Here is an 18,224-nt window from a genome sequence, read left to right as displayed (position 1 = left end):
ATGTAACAAGCTAAGATTCGACTGTGTGGTCCACAACAAAGCTTTTTTTCCAATGAATATTGTTTCCAAGCTTTAAAGCTAGGTGCCATTTTACTTCAACTGGAAGTAAATACAGCATGAACATGATACATATGTATTTATACATGCAAATAAACAATAAAAAAACAAATAATTTGAGCTGTTTTAGGACAAGAACTGCAGCAGCAAAGAGCTATGAGAAGAGAAGACAGATTTCCAGATGTGGAGTAATCAGTTACAGCAGAAAAGTATCTGTAATAAACTCTACAGCAGCGGTTCCCAAACTTTTATAGCTTCCGACCCATAAAATAACAGTGACAAAGGTGTGTGACCCCATCTGTAGGCTGTTTAAATATCCAAAAGTCCCAATGATCCTAATAAATAAGGGCATAATGACAACACAAACAGTCTTAGCATCCATTTTGCTATTTTTTAAATCAATAAATGACTTGTATTTCAATTCTCTGTAAGGACCCCTGCTTGGTGTTGGGTGACCCACATTGGGGTTCCGACCCCAACTTTGGGAATCATTGCTCTACAGTACAAGTTTTCTAGACTTGCTGCTGTCTCAATAGCTGCCTTCATACTAAAATAAATGAACAATAAACTATAAAAGCAGCCTTTAGCAATACTAACACAGTCCACAAGAAGGCACTTGTGCCACAATTGGCTCAGCAGTAAAATATCCTGACATGACTCTGATCAAGAGTCGATACTCTTTTTATTTACCGCCGTGACTCGTCCGCGGTCACATGTGTTGGACCAGTAGGTGAAATTAAAGCAGAGGACAATTTCGCAAGAACCTGTATGCTTCAACCCCGAGGACAGAAATCTTCACATTCACCGAGCAAGACGTGGACACAGACAAGAATTGGTTTGAATAATGAATAAATTGTGCTCCAACAAGCTGCACAAACTGCAGGTATCGGTGAATGCTACTGTTTCCACCACGAAGTGCTGAAAAATGTAGGCTATTCTGTGGCACACAGCCACATAAATGCTGTTCATGAGTTAAATAAAAACAGCTGTTTTTCTGTGTTGAGCACAAAATAATCTAATAATTAAATATAACAAACTACAACAAATGACCTGCAGCCAATAGATTGTTGCTTACAGCCAGTTTTGACACGATATGACGCAAAACAAAACAATATAACAAGTTATGATCTGATTTGGTGATTATTTTTTCTTTTTTTGTTTGGACAGAGAGCTTGTAAGCGCAGTTAACATTTAGATTGGGGTCCTTAAAACGAGGGATTGAACGATTTGAGCGCACGTTTGCAGCTGAAACATCAGAGATGCATTTCGGACAGAAGCGCTCAAATGTCAGCATCTTCCCGGGCCGGACTCCGGCTACAAGCTGCAACTCAGGAAGTGGTGTGACCTTCGCAGGACCACAAAACTGGAAAGTTAATGGAACCAGACCACTAAAATAAAATGACTAGTCTTCCCCCTTTAATTAGTCACAACACCTACTGGCGCGTGAGTCACGGCCTGAAAGTGTTCGTCTTTCTCTTGAATCAGATTTTTTCTTCGCACCTGCAGCCTTTAGTTTAATTATGAGTCATTTACCAGAGGCTACATTTACGTCTTTCGAGAAAAAAAAAAAAAAAAGCAATCGCTGCACAAGCCTCTGCCTTCTTCTCTGGCTTCCTGCAGCGTTGTGATTCCTGCGAGGTCAAGGGGGAGGACGGCGTGAAAACAGAGAAATAATTCATTGTATGTATCAAGTTACAAGAGGAAGCAGGATTGCAGGTACGAGCCGACGTGTTTGGTACTGATGAGGAGAGGCACACTGTTGTCTTGGTTACCAGGAGTCTGAGTCGTGCCTCAGCTGCTGGCGAGGATTACAAGAAGTCAGACGGTCGCAGGTTTCGGCGAGCGCTTTCTTTACAAGACCGTTAAAAAGAAGAACTATTATCACGTCCAAACTACTCATCACAGCTTTTCCTGGAGACGTCACACATCATCTGTCCCGTATTCAAATGTGGGCTCACTTCTGAGTATTTTTACCAAACAGCTGGGGTTGGTGGGAAAAGGGAGAGTTCGGATCTTTTTGAAGTGTGTTTCGGCGGGAGGGAGCCCAGCTGTCAGCTTTAGTTTAAATCTAAACGCATCGATTTGCAAATGTTAAAATCTGGATTTCGTCGACCTTACTTTGTGTTATGTTTGCTCCAATCGAGTTACCGTAGAAACGTGTTGCAGCAAAGGTTTTCATCTTCTCTTCGCTGAGCCACGACGAATAAATGTCTGCAGATAAAAGTTAAAGTTATCATCAGAATACTGTCTTTAGCAATGACTTTGAAACGTTTGATTTGTGTAGAAATTCCCAGTGATGCTAACCAAGTTAGCTTTAATGTGGCCTTTTTTAATATGAAGTTAGCATCTGTGCTAATAGTTGGTCAGCAGCTCTAGATTATTTGAGTTTCCTGTTATCGTTTCATTGAGAAACATTTTGTAATCATATCCCTCTGAATCGTAATCGAATCGTGAGCCAGCTAAAGACTCCCACCCTGAATGATCGGGTCAGAATTAAACTATTTCTCCAAACTGCAGTCCTTCAGTCATCGTTTTACAACAGGTAAGGTCATATTTGCTCATAATGTTTTCACAGAACGTCACTCTTAAAAAACCCAACAAAAAATCTTTCTTTTTTAAGAAAACCAAACGGCTAAAAACACAAGCAAGAAAACTAGCCTAAGAGTGAGCGAAGGATGTGAACTCCACCACGAACAGACGGCAGAGGAGCGGATCGAACTGCAGCACAACAATTAACACCTGAATTCATTTGTCCGTTTAGCAAATTAAAACATTAAGTCTGGCCAAGTCACATGATGGGAAGTGCAAAAACCCCAAGAGAGTCTCTGCTTTAGTCCAGAACACTAAGGTGATTTCACAGCTTTACACAAACAAAGCCAAACCTAAAAGGTTCCTCTCAGGTTTCTGACTCAAAGGTTTGTTAATGAAAGATGCGAGATAAAAAGTAAAAAACAACCACCCGAGCAGCTGGGATCCGAGCAGAAAAGACTCTTTCTGACATCATTTATGTTTGAAGAAACAGGACTAAAAAAGTTTGACTAATCTTAAAAAATAAAATCATATTTTATGTCACACTTTGAGCTTTACTCTATTTTCCTTTTCTTCATGCCGACAGAGATAACCCGTGAAGCTTTGAAACCCTTTTTTTTTTCCTGAGCAACAAATCTCTCCGCTTCAGCGCGAACACTTTTTCAGCCTTGTCCCGATTACGACGTGGCGTCAGACAGGAACTGACGCAGGAAACAGAGACAGTGATCAGAAACGTTCCCTGAAGGAACCACGCTGCACGTCGGAGTGCGTGTTGTCAACGACTCTCAGCTACTACCACACCAAATCTTAGCTCCGTGTCTGCAAAACGGTCGACTTAGGACCACGTCTGGGCTCGCTGGGATCAGGCAACTGTGGCGGCCATCTTGAATTGGTTTGACCCCAGAAGTTAACCAGTCGTAGACTGTGAGGTTTTGTGTTTTTCTTTGTTTTTGTTCATGCTTTTGTTGATTATCTTTGTTGGTATCTTCCATTCACCCTTAGTCAATGCTTGGTTTTCTACCACGCCCACCTCCACCTGTCGGCAATGATTATCACCCACCTGTGCTCACTTACTCATTATCCTCTGTGCTTAAAACCCGGTCACTTACTCCACTTCTCTGCTGGTTCATTGTTTAGTTCTGTCTATTCCTACCTGAGGTTTTTGATTTAGTTTTTTGTTTTGTGTTGCTGCCTCGACAGCCTTTTGTTTTTGTTTATCTTTTAGTTGAATAAATGAGTTTCTTTATATTATGAGTCTGGGTTCGCCTCCGTCTCCACCTGTCCTGATGTAGACGTGCATTCAGTGATTACTTCCTGAGTTCCGTTAAAATCCGTCCAGTGATTCAGAAGATATTTTGCTAACACACCCACACGGTTTCATTCTCCCCAGCCATTCACGGCGATGAACAGCGAACACGATCGAATTAAAGCAGCTGTTGCTTCTGTGAAGGATTAAAACGGTGCCCTCCCTGCCAAATACGGAGGATTAAATCCCAGCTCCTTCAGCGGCGACGGGATGGGTCGGGTCGGCGTGGCCCCTCGGGGTCACCGTTCTGCTCTACTCTGCGTTCCTGAGGGGGAAATGTATTCAGAGCGAGTCCGTTTGAATTTCACAACAGTGAGAACGTGTGTCTGCGCGCCGCCCGCGGTCATGCTTTTTATGTTAAACAGCTTCGCCCGTTGAATCCGGCGAGACAAATTATTTCCAAACAAACAGCAGGAGAAGGACGACGCAGAAGGACGGAACGCCTCATTGTCTGCGTCGGCGTGTGTGGTTTGAAAAATAAAACTCGTGGTCGAAGGCATTTTCTGCTTTCTTCGTTTTCTTGGAATCCTTAGAAATATAAATCAATGCCACTATTATTGTTTTAATTAAAAGATTTAAAAAAATATGTGGATTCATTAATTCATTTTCTCTAAAACTCCAATTTTTTCTATTAAAAAAAAAACAGATTAGTGCTCATCTGAGTATTGATCCAGTTCAGTTTTCTTGTCAGTATTTTACTCGTCGACTCAAACTTCATTAAGAAGTTTTGAAGGTTTTTTTTTTCCCCCACAGAAGCCAAACAGGTTTGCTGGTGTTTATTTTGGTTTTATGCCTTTTACCTTGATAAAGGCTTTTTATTTGTTTGTGTTTTATTCTTCCATCTGCTCTGAATGAACAATAATGAGACGTTCAGGATGTTTTTTTTTCCCACAAAGAAAAAGAAAAATGAAAAGGGAAATTTGGCTTCTGTCTGGATTTTCTTTCGTTGTGGTTTTTTTTTTGAAATCTTTATTGTGCAACCAGTGTTTCATGTCTGACCGAGAGCTTTTATATCCGATCCAACTGGTCTCTGAGTCTTTTCAGTTTTCTGCTTTGACTAATTTTTCTACTTCAGAATGATAAAAGCCTCTCAGGCGCAATTCAAGATGGCCACCACGGTCGCCTGACCTCAGAAAACACAAAAATGGCTACAAGCCAGGCCGTTTTACAGCTAGAAATCTAAGATGTGGTGTGGTAGTAGCTGGGAGTCATCCCCAACACATGATCTGAGACACACAGAACTATCATTTATCGACAAAAGGTGATCTTAATTTAAACCTCATTAAAAGGCGGCTGGCGATAAGCAGTCTGAACTCACTGCTTCCACAGTAAACTCACATTACAAGAAAATAAATGGATTTAAATATCTTGTATTGTTTCATTCCAAAAGATCCTCATAAATAAATGTAAAAGTAGGTCTGTTTGTGTTTTTCTTAAGTCTCAAATCAGTGAAGCCAAATGTCTTAAAGAATTTAAAGCTTACAGGACCTTTTAATGACCACTTCAGTTCTGATGTAAGACAGAATCTGATGTAAGTTTTTGAGCAAACACGATTGTGTCGGTGTGTTTCTGGTCGAACCGTAAAAATTACTAAGGGGAAATGTATTCAGTACTCTCATGGAATTCGGATCCTTTATATGTAAAATTTGATGTGATTAGACTTTGGCCTTGTACAACCTTGTGTCAGAAACCCATTGTTTGTCTTTTGAACTCCTACAGTAGGATCTCTGACCTGATTCCTGGCCAGCACAGGTCAGAGACGAGGCTAAAGGTCGTCTGAATGAACCGACCGGGCCGCTCACCCGAACAAGGAAAGCCCAAACCGGTAGAGGAGCTCGGCACGGCCGGAGTTCTGATGCCGTTCAGTCCTGACGGATCTGAGCAGAACCTGCGAAGTTCACTTCAAAGCAAACAAAGGGTTTGTGGGTTTCATCAAGCTGCCGTTACAGCCACAGAGGACGTGACAGCGAGGGTCCGAGAGGCCGACGACCTTATCTCGGGTGAGGATGAAGACTCTGAGGAGGACGTGTTGACGAAAACCCGGATCACTGCGGATCAGATGAGGAAGACCTTCAGGGCAAAGGTTCAGGGTCCAGTTCAGGTAGCAGGCAGGATGGTGACTTTTTTTTATCATTCTGTCCCCTCCAGTCCTTAAAATACTGAAATAGGAGGACATTTCTTTGTGCCCATCAATCATCACCAACATCAGCTGCAGGCACGTCAAACAAACCACAAAAAAACACTGATGTCTTGAAACAGAACGACGTCACAAACCCAGTTTTTCTTTTCTCTCCACATCTAACACGTTGCCTGAAACGTACATTTGAAGTCGTTTTGCTTCAGGAGCCGACGTCATTTGGAAAACACGCGGAGGGCTGAATGCAGGAGTGTATAATGGGCATAAATAAATATATAAAATCAGATTTCGCAGCATTTTATCTCTGAGCAGCACATGTGGTGCTTTAAGATGTGGAGAGTGGATGGAAAGGACACTCAAGGGATCCATTTTCTTTCTCTCTCTTTTTTTTCCTGTGGTCACAATCACTCCATCACCCACTCAAGGCTGCATTAGACTGAGGCTCAACACCAAAGCTGGCAGCATCTTACTGCAAAAAAATGAAATAAAATAGTTTTATCTCCTCAAAATTAGGAGAAGAAATGAAAACATTCATTATTCCTTTGTGACGGCAGAGTTCTTGTCTTCACCTTAAATTGAATTCTGGTCATTTCCAAACAAACTGGTGCAGATGTTTATTTAATTTTTATTTTTTTCTGCACACATTAAATAGATTTCTCAGAGACGTGCAGCAGAAGATCTGTTTTATTATTATTATTATTTTTTGGTCAAACCAAATGAAGGGGCAGTAATTTGTTCGAGTCTTAAGTGTTATTATTGAAAACAATGCCCACCCTGTGTGGGAACACAGAAATGAATAAAAAAAGGAGCTGCAGTTCCTCTTTGATGTCCTGTAATGTTCGCACCACAAATTATTCCCAGTGGGATGTTGCAAAAAAAAAAAAAAGGAGTATGAAGCCGTAATATTTTGCATGATGTGGAACCTCTATTCCTTTGTGATTATTCCTGAAATGAAGTCTGCAAAAGCAATTCATAAATTTAAATATATTTTAGGGAGGATTTTTTTGTTTCGAGTGACAGAACGGCTGTGGTTCTGTGGTTCCTGCACAGCTCAGGGAGAAGCAGCGGCGTGAGTCACCTCCAAGAGCCTGAAGTCCCATCCTGCTGACCCCACCCCCCACCCGCAAACCCCCCGACCCATGTGAGCGGACAGCTTCACTGGCTTGAATCATCTGAAGTGTGCGGAGCTCCAGAGACTGGTTGCATTTGAAAAAAAAACTAAATGCTTTGTTGTTTCTCAAAATGCCGTCATGTCTGAAAGGAGTAAGCTACTTATTGAAAGCGATGCCATTGAAGAGGCAGACGTTCAGACATCTCTGAGCGAAGCGCCCAAACAGAACCGAGGCCACATCCGGCCTGGCTCACACCCGGCTGTACGTCCAAACAGCCGTGTAAGGATTTCAGTATTTAGACTTCTTCTGTTTTACTTCTTGTTATCTCTGTGTGTAGTTTTACTCCCTGCGCCCTCTTTCTCCTGTCATTATTCACCTGTACTCGTCAGCCTGCCACGCCCATCTGCACACCTGTCTCTAGTTTGTAATCAGTCACCTGTGCCCACTCACCAATCCCCCACAGTCCTTATAATCTGTTCCTCGGCTTCACATATTCACTGGTTCATTGGTGCAAACGTGCACTGTCTGGGTTTCCTCGTGTTCCCTGCTGTACTGCCACCTCTGCGTTTTGTTTTTGTTCTTTTAAAATGAATAAATCCTTTTTCTTTCGAGCTCCTTAAACTCTGTGTTCAGCCAACTCTCCGAACCTGTCAGGCTGCAGCCTCACAGCTAAAGGAAATGGTTTTTTTTTTTTTGTAAAAATGTGGGAACACTGAGTGAATTTGGTGGTGTTTGTTTAAGAAGCTGGAAGTGATCTGTTAAAGTTAAAAACAAGCAGATCAGAAGCTAAAATTAGCACAACAAAAGCTAAAATGAGCACAACCTTACATAAAAAGCTAAAATTGATGAAACTGTCTCTAAATGCTAAGGTTGGCAAACAGCAGCTAAAAGAAAACAAGTTATAGCTACCAAAACAGTAGTTAAAAGCTAAAATCAGCAAAACGGTCACTAAAAGCTGAATTAACAAACAGTAGATGAATTCTAAAATTAGCTAAACTGTAGATAAAATCAAAAATGACCGAAATTGTAACCAAAGAATTAAAGTTAAAGCTAGCAAAATAGTAGTCAAAAGCTAAAATAGCTAAACAGTAGCTAAAACTGTGGCTAAAACCTAAAATCAGCAGAATGATAGATAAAAGCTAAAATCAGCACAACAGTAGCTAAAAGCTAATTTTAGGTTTTAAACCCTTAATGATTTCAATAAAACCAAAAAAGTGAAATGTTTTTTTTTTTTTTTTAAATATAAAAGTTACAAATACCGAAAGTTGTAGTACCCATGTCTTAAATTAGCTAAATATTTGGATACCTGAGTGGGAAAAACTGCTGTAAGTCCTGGTTTAGCTCGGTAAAACCCAAATCCCTGGCAGCGTTTCAGGAGTTTTTCTTTTATTACGCTGCTGTCACTCAAAGGCCACCTGCAACAGGTAAGATATTAATTGTTTCCACAGAGCCCTACATGAAAAGATCTGAACTCCTGCTTTAAGTGCATTTTGCTGCGCTTACAGCTGCAGTCGTGGCAGGTTTTGATCCCGTCACTTAGACACCATGTTTACAGCAGGTGTGAGTGGAGCCCGCCCACACACGTCACCCTTTCTCCCACCTGAGCGCCTTAAAACGAGCTGATGGTGACACCTGTCTCCTGTCTGATCTGTCTCATCTTTGTCTGGGGCGAAGTCTCCTTCCCTTCAGGAGCAGGAGAGGTACTTTGGTTCACCCAGACACAAACACTTTCTCTCAAAACCTAAAAACTCAGTGCACGTCACCACAATGACACAGGGAGAAAGAAGCAATTTTTTTTTTCTTTTTTGATACGAGAAGCTGAAATATTTGAAATTATTTCATTCAAAGGAGGAAAATGTTGAAAGAATCCAACCTTAGAGCCACGACGTCGGTCATAAAATCCAACAAGCGCGCTGAAACTATGCCCGCATGTCTAAAAGAACAACTTCTTTTCCTTTCAGTGCTCTTCTTGCCGAACTAAAGAGCCCGAAGGCCCCTGCAGGATGAACTGAATGAGTATTTCTGCACGAGCAACGTTGTCTTCACGTTTCGTATTTTACATCCACTTCTAATCCAACCCCCGCCCCACTGTGAGCTTCACAATTCCGATAATTACAGAAAATGGTTCTTAAAAGACCCGGCCGTAGGCGTGAAACATTCTTCCGCTGAACTTTCAAAAATATATGATGCTTTTTTGTGACATTTAAAGCTCATCAGAAATCATCCCGGCAAGAAACACCATGAATTTATAAATAATTAGGAGGAAATATGTTCCCTCCTAATTAATAAATTCTACAGATTTACCCATTAAAAAGAACCTCAGCAGTATCAAAGCTTGTGTTAATGAGATGAAATGAATCCGATGGTGTGAACGGCTCAAAACTCAAAACTCCAGCCTTGCTGCACCTACAGAGTGAATCATAAACACCACAGGTTTTATTATTTTCCTTTTGTTGCTTTATTTGTGGAGATAGATGTTAGCTGAGCTCACAGTCGTAATAAATCTGTAATTATAATTTGTTCAAACTTCCGTGGTGACTGACTTCAGTTCATGACAGGAAATAAATCATCAGGGTTGGGTTTGTGTTCTGCTGCTCGGTGGATTTCATTTGGTGCTTCCTTTTTGTAATCCTCACATGAAGAATGTCAAAGTGCTAAATGTGTTTAAGGTTTAGCCCATCGGTGTGGAAATAGTTTAAAAAAAGGGAGAAAAAAAAAAGAATCGAATGATTTGAATGGTGTTTGTTTAAAATGGCAACTAAACGCAGTTTTATCAACGACAGAAAACGGATGTTCTGTGAAAACGGAGCTGAAGTTTACTGAGTTGTTGAAGCTAAAAGAAGCAGAACTCGAGCTGAAAGCTAAACGATGTGGAATCTGAGGGCAAAGATAAAAAAAAAAAAAGCAAAATGCAACCTAAAAACAAAAGTAGCAAGATGCTATACCTAAAAGCTTCATGTAGCAAAATGCCAGCGAGAAACTAAAAGTTGCGCAAAGCTAGCTAAAAGTGGCAAAGGCTAGCTAAAAGCTAAAAGTTGTAAAAGGCTAGCTCGAAGTTAAAATAGGCAAAAGGCCAGGCTAACTAAAAGCCAAAAACGGCAAAATGCTAGTTAAAAGCTAAAAGTAGCAAAATAGCAGAACGGTACAGCTAAAAGTTAAAAGTGGCTAAAAGCTAGCCTACAGTAGCAGAAGAGAAAAATAAAGCCGGTTTGCTGAAGCAGATTTAAAGGAGAATGGTTTGATGAACTGAGGAGATCTCAATGTATTTCTTTGGGGAAAATATTCGTAAATAAAATAAAATATTTTGAAAAGAATAAAAGTTACAAAAACCAAAAGTCACAGCAGCCTTCTCCTGAATGAGCTGAACGTTTTGATGTATGAATGTCTTAAATATCACAAAGTATGCAGAAGGAATTAGATCAAACAAACAAACAAAACAGGAAAACTAGGTGTGTAATTTTTAGAAAAGTGTTTTATTTGGTAAAAATCGTTCTGCTAATTGGTGTGTTTGGAAAAACAAAAGGTAGTTTTTGTATTTTACATGTCAAAATGTATGGTTGGTATTCCTCTCCATGTACTGTTTATGTAAACGTCTGCAACTGTATTTACTGGATGCTGTGCTCCGGCTGTCAGGCAAATCTTCCTTTCAAGCCACCGTGTTTGAGACGATCTGGTGATCAATACGTCGACAGGCAGCTTTGTTTGTTCAGCCCTGATATTTATTCTGCTTGGCTGTGCAACTTTTTTATGTTACATAAGACGTGTCTGTCATGGATGTGAAGCTCTTCCGTCACACGTGGAAGAAACACAAATGTGAAGAAACCAGCAAAACGGACTTGAACGAGAACAGGCGGACACGCATACGAATAATCACCTGCACAGGCAGCTCCCAGCAAACGCGGCATTTTCTCCAGGTTGCGCCATAAATTATGGAACCATTTTAATTGAATAATTTGCAGATTCCAAGAACTAAACTCAGCGCCTGAAGCCAATGACAAAGGGCTGTTATTGTGGACAAATCATCTTTCTTTTCTCCTAAATGCATTCAGCTTGTTGCTGCTTCATGACAGATTGGTACCCTGAGGCAGATTCCTGAGCGTTTACTTGGTGCTCGTGGAGAAGTCTATAAACGCCACAGCCAGGAGATTGGATCATTTTCCTTGGCAGATTAACGAGGGCTTATTCTGATCTGTAAGAACAAGATGTGGTGTTTGGGGGGGGGGATGATGACTGACTTGTGAGTGATGTTTTCTTTTCTTTATTGTCTATGTCGATCTCCCACCTCCGCTCCTCTCCTTCTAACGTCTCCTTCTTCCTAGATAAATTTGTCTCATCAGGAGGCAACTGCTGTACCGCTTTTGAGACTTCATGACCCCCTTATGGTGGAGCAAACACAACATTTTTTTGATTGGTTGTGGCAGTCATCTCTCAAGTTTGATTAAAATCCATCCATTGGTTCATTACCTGGTTTCCTATTCGACACACAAGCAGAAACCTTGTCCCCTCGCCTCCGGGCGATAAAAATGATGTTGGTGACATATATTCATCAAGCTGCATCGTCTCTGCTTTAATTCCTGGCTCTGTGAGCCTTTCAGTGAGACGTCTGCGTGTTCCTTTTGACCCACGCGCTTTCTTGTGTAGGATACTGCCAGGGTGGAAATAAATATGCATATGCAGATTTAAGGAAAAATGCAGAAAACCAGATCTCTTGGCTGCATGCTTTAAAAATCCCTCCTGGCTGTGGCGTTAAAACTGAATACCTTCAACAGCGTATTGCAGCGGATGCATTGACATTCCTCCGTTTTCCTGTAGCTTCCCTGCATGAAAACCCTTCAGTCTCCCTCTGTTGTCGAGAGCTCACCGCGCACTGGAAGGAGTTGGCGCGTCTCCTGCTGTTTCTGGAATATATAGCCTCCAAACGTTGTCACATGCGATGTGGGGAGTTGTGTACGGTGCTGATTGCCGACAGTAAACTAAGATTCCACGTGCAGAAACTCGCGTTTATCGTCTGCCTCGAAGGCAGACACACGATTATGATTTTCCATGTGTCTGTGTGTGTATTTGTCAGCACTGTTAGCAAAGTATCTCATGGCCCGCTGGATGAATTTTAATGAGAGTAATCACTGGGCGTATAACTGATAAACAGCTAGAGTCACTTCAACTCAAGATGAACGCCACATCTAATCAACCTTACAAACAGAAAACTGGCTGTAACTTTACTGATATTGAGTTAAATTTGGAGTGGTAGTAGCTGAGGATCATCTCCACGATATGCTCTGAGCACTAACACATCTCACAGCATCACATGATCGATCACATCATTGTTTACAAGGTCCAACCGTAATGCCTGTAACTCCGACACTTTCCATCAGGAATACTTGGCCTCTGGCTTTACGCAGGTTTTCGTTGCTAAGCCATGAAAAGACTCCGCAGTGTGACTGAAATCTCTTTGCAGCTGATCTAAGGCCACTTTTAGTCCCAGTAACTGATGACTAATACATGCAGGATCTTATTACCGCCTGGCTGTCTAGCTGCTGCGTGATCCAATGGTTTTTTTGGGGTTTTTTTTTCACACAATTTGGACGAATCTCTCACCAGCTTGAGTCCTGAATGTATTAAACAAGTGTAGTTAAGGTGGGAGCGAGGCAGCATCAGGTCATTCTGGGTCAGGTGGAGCGACTGATTTAAGGTGGAAATAGGACAAAGGGCAAAAGTAAAACGTGTTTGAACTATTACGCCTTTTAAGTCAGAGTATTAAACTAAGATCATCTTAGGAGGAGAGGGAATGGAGTGAGAGCTGTTTTGGTCAAACCTTGAAAATAACATTCTGCGAATTGTCACGATCTGTCAGAGGATGTTTTGGGAATGACTATCAGCTATTTTTACCTCAGTGTCTGTAAAACCGACAGCGTTGGAGTCAAGGTTTTAAGCTGAAATATTGCTTAATGTGTAATACTTTAGATATGTGTTTAGAACAGTTCTCAGCTACTACCGTACCTAATTTTAGCCTAATATCTGTAAAATGAACATCCGTAAACCTGACTGTGTGGCAGCCATCTTGATCAGTTGTAGATGTACATCCATTGATTACTTTCTGAACGTTTCATTAAAATCCCTACGCAAGCACACACACACACAGGAAGTCGCATGATTCATGGCAGCAGGCGATAATGACAAAATGGCTTTCCTGAGTTGACATTTTGGATTGCCGTGACAGACAGAAACATCATTAGTTGGCAATTTTAAAGCTCCCAGGTGCAACATTTGGGGGGAACTCATTAGCAGAAAAGCAATACAGTTCTAAAAAAATTATGTTTTTAATTAGCCGTGTGAAAACGAGACTCGGCGTGTTGACATCACCTCCGAAGAGGCATTTTGTATCCGCAGAAAGCACGGAGCCCGTCGCTGAGAGGCTTCTGTGTTCCTGCTGCCGTTCAGAGCAAACAAACCGTTTTCTGCCGCCAGATGGAACAAAGACCTCCACGCCGCCTAATGACTGCCTGCTTTCTGATGGACCTTTTATTAGGGCTTTTTAATGGTTTTCCTGGAACACGTAATGAAACTGAATTTCCATTTTTATGACAGGTAAAAGTGTCTTCTGCAGCAGCTCGGAGAGGACTTGAGACACACTCTGTGCTCAAGGAGAACACACACACACACACACACACACACTTCACAGACCGACGGAGGGAGGCCTGCAAATTATTCACATAAGACCGAAATACATCATACAGGAATATTGTGCTTTTGATATTGCTCAATATCCTTTTTTTGATGTTTCAGAGAAAGCCAAAGGAAGCAATAAACACAAATATTAGTATTATTGGAAGTTCACCTTAGCTCAGTTGATGCTAATCGTTCCTCAGGCTCTTAAGAGACACTACTATCGCACAAAGAAAGCTGAAGGACAAACATACTTTACGTATAAAGAGGATTTATTTATAATATTACATATTTACACTGTAAGCACGTCATGGAAACGTTTTCAAAACAGTTTTGTTCCAACTGCTCTTACTGAGAAGAATAAATTAAATTGAATGCATAATTTATACTACTTACATATGACTTGTGGAGCCTTGAGCAGTACTGTTTGTGAATGGTTTTATCTGACGTGTTCTTATAAGTTTCCTTGTCTAACTGTGTGTGCGCGCATGGATATATACGTACGTTTTCATGTTTTTCTGTACCACTGCAAATCAAATCTACCCTTGGGTATAAATAAAGTAACCTAACCTAACTAATGGAATGAGTTGTGAATGAATTAACCTTGATGGCAAAAAGGTGATTGAACTGATGAATCATTACCATTCAGCTGCCAAAACATGGCTTAAAACATAAATGGGATGAGAAAGAAGGGCAGCTGTCTATTTAGTGAGGATTAATTAAACATATAAAGAAAGTAAAAGTGACGGAGCATTGTGATGATACCCAGAACAATTATGAAATTATCTTTCAGACACACTTTACCTTAACCCTGGGACAGTTCTGACCGTATCGGAGAATGCAGTCGGAGTTGTTTAATGCACTCAGTGGGGTCCCGGTCCAAATCCTTGAGCGCCGAAGGTTGTCCTTGGCACGCCCACAGCTCCAACTCCCATCGAGCGCTGCACCTCGGAGCACAGCTGGATGCCCAGACCTCTAATCAGATCACAGCTGCCTGCAGGGGGGCGGGGATCGGTCGGTGCCCGTCTCAGGTTGGGCGAAGCTGGAGGTTTGTTTAGGATGTTCTGCAGCTGCAGCAAATCCCCAGATGGACGAACGCTGACCTCCTGTCCCTCTCAGATGAGCTCAAAGTTCAACAGTCCACACTCAGACATGGATGCTTGCTGATTTGATGCGGCTCACCTTGTAAAACTAAGTTATCGAAATAGTAAAAGTCTGTTCTGGTTACAGCTTCACAAAACAACAACAACAACAAGAAAAATCATGTTTGTTTCTGACTTGAGGAGAAAGAGCTGAAGATGACGCATGGACCCGGATTAGAAAAGAGTCGACACACTTCTCACACACACCCTGTCTGAGGGGATAAAAAAATACTTCATGGAAAATTACAATATGCAGTTTAAAAACTCCAAACACACACACTCACTTATCAACTGGTCCAAATAAATTAAAAAACAAAGCATCATCACAGCGAGGGAGGAAAAGAAAAGTAACATTTTTTACAAAAACATGATGTGAATGTTGAGTGACCGCTGAACTTTGCTGAAGGAGATGAAACTGAATTCTTTAAGCTAAAAGAAGCTGAACACTAGCTGAAAGCTACGACGAGCCAAACACCAGACGCTATGGCTAGATTAAAGGAGCAAAATGCTAGCTTACAGTAATTAAAAGCTAGTTAAAAGCTAAAATGATCAAAAAGGTTATCTAAAAGTCAAAAGTATTGAAAGGCTAGATAGAAGTTAAAAAATAGAACAGTTGGTAAAAATGAAAAGTAGCTGAGCAGTAGCTAAAAGTAGCAGAATGTAAGCTAAAAAAACAAAATCAGAGCCACTATGCTGAAGCAGATTTCAAAGAGAACAAAGTTCTTGAATGATTTGAGGAGAACTAAACGTGTTTCTATGGAGAACATATTTGTAAAAAAAATTAAATATTTGGACAAGTCCGTCTAAAAGCCAGAGCACCCATCTCCTGAAAGAGCTGAAGGTTGGATACATGAATAGCTAAAATAGCACAGAGTGTACCGATGTAGTTAAAATGCCAAAAAATGTACAAAAAATTCAAAACAGGAAAAGAAAAGTGTGAATACTGATTCAGCCTTCACATGATGATAATTATAATAGAGCTTCTAAAGAGCAGAATTATGTTATTTTCAGAAAAATCCATAGAAAGACAAGAGGAATTCAAAGGTTAAACGTTGAACCTTTAACACTTTTAGGGATTCATAAGTCCTGCAAATATTTGCATCTTTAAAGAAAATAAAAAGCACTTTTGTGAGAGTCCCCTGAGGCGTTCTGTCTCTTACAGAGAGACTGTGAGTCCATTGGTTGTTTATAACGAGAGATATGAAGCGTATTAATCCAAAACAATCCTTGGGTCGGCAGAGAAACCCGAGGTTTCTGTGTGGCAAAAATGGAAATTCCTTTTTGTTCGCTGAGCGCCGGATGTTTTTATTGAAGTGATGAGAATATTAGTCCAGACATGACCGTTGCCTTCTGCTCCAACATTAATAGAATAATAATTTGAGCCACTTGATCAAGCAGGGCCATAAACACACAGCTCCTGCAGCCGATCAGGATTCAGAGCCTGTCTCTTCTCCATATTATCAGCAGAGGAAATGATATATTCAGCTGCTTTCTGGCTGTAATTCCTCACATTCTTTCCTCTCATCCTCCTCTGTCATGTCTCGTCTCACTCCTCTGAATCCAACCTGACCTGAAAGTCTCCCTTTCACATTTCAGTCGCTAACTTTTCTACTTTTGGTAATGCTCTACAGTCAGATCATATAGTCATTTTATTAAGATTTTAATTTAAAAGAATGACCTTTGATGATCCAATGCAGGACGTATAATTATCTCCTCTTGCACCGTGAGCAGAGGATCAGCTCACTGTGGATTCATGCAGTTACTCGGCTCATCACCTGATACATTAATTCACATCTACTTCATAATAAATCGACATGCCACCACATTAGCCGGGCCTCATGCCAAGTGTTGCGGAGACCAAAACGCTGACGAGGCTCTGGAGGAAGCCGCGTGCAGAAAATACGAAACGCAGCAAAAGGAAAGCGAACGGTGCAGCAAAGCTGGGAGTTCAGAAACAATAAAATAAAATAAAAAAACAAGAACAAGGCAACTGTGAACTAATGCAACGACCAGCGGAGCAACAAAGAGGAAGGTTTGACTTTTGCAAAGCAAAATCAGGTTCTGAGAGTGATAATTTATAATACAGGTGTGGCAAATAAACCATCAGGTGTGCTGAGGAGAGCAGAAAGAACCAAGTAATCCTAATCAGATCTAGCACCGAAACAAATCGTATCCCTCGAGCCCTTTTAATGTTCACTGTTGTTCAATAAAGCATTGTCTTCTCTATCTCTTAAAGAGACAGTTATAGTTGTTTAAAGGGGAGTTCTGTGGAACGGTTATTATCTCACCTGCTGCAGGTAGCTCTTTGACTGACCTTGGGTCAGCGTTTCATTTTTTCATTGACAGTCAGGTCCAAACAAGGCCGAGACCAAAGTGGCTGCCGTCTTAAAACCGCAGCAATAACTTCGGTTGTCTTTTTACGCTGCAATATTATGGTTTTTATGTTACTTTAATAAAAATGTCATTTGTCTCCAAGCTGGAAACATGGCCGTTCATGGTTTTTCTGCGTGTGTGAAGCCACCATGTGTGTGTGGATGCGCTCCTGCTCAGCCACCACACAGCATTTCCACTTAGGGCTCTACAGTTTTCCATAAGTGGGAAATATATATATATATATATATATATATATATATATATATATATATATATATATGTGTTTGTTAAAAGACAATAAGACGTGTCAAAGTTTGAGTGATTTCTCACCAGGAGTTTGACGCCGTTTTGGAGTCCCTGCGTGATAAATCAACCAAACATGGGAGCAAATCTTGGCAAGCAGCATCAACTTGGTCACAAAATCTGGGTGGGACGCACTCGTCTGCAAAGGACAAGAGGTGGACCTTTGCAGACAGCGTAAAATAACTAAATTTCTCTCAAAAGCAGAGCACAGAAGGCAGGAAAAAGCATGTTTCCACTTAAGCACTGAAAAGGGCATCAAAACTGATTAATTCTTGAAATCAATTTAATTCAGGATGGTTGCCACACTCTAAAATGGCTCCAACTCAGTCAGTTTTACACTAATTAGGCTCAAATTTGGTGTGGTAGTAGCTGACAGTCATCCCCAACTTATACCCTGATTGCTGACTGATCACACATCTGTGTTTCAAACTTTGCCATTAACTATTACAGTCAACTTTGCCTGCCTGTTAGCAAAATATCTTTTGAACCACTGAACGGACTATAATGAAACTCTCAGAAAGCAGTCATTAGGTTGACCTCTACAACTGATTTATGTTTGGAGTCAACCCAATTCAAGATGACCGCCACAGCCAACTGTCCTT

This window comes from Kryptolebias marmoratus, linkage group LG11, assembly GCF_001649575.2.
Source record: "Kryptolebias marmoratus isolate JLee-2015 linkage group LG11, ASM164957v2, whole genome shotgun sequence".
Lineage (NCBI taxonomy): Eukaryota > Metazoa > Chordata > Actinopteri > Cyprinodontiformes > Rivulidae > Kryptolebias > Kryptolebias marmoratus.
This window is presented reverse-complemented; position numbering follows the sequence as displayed.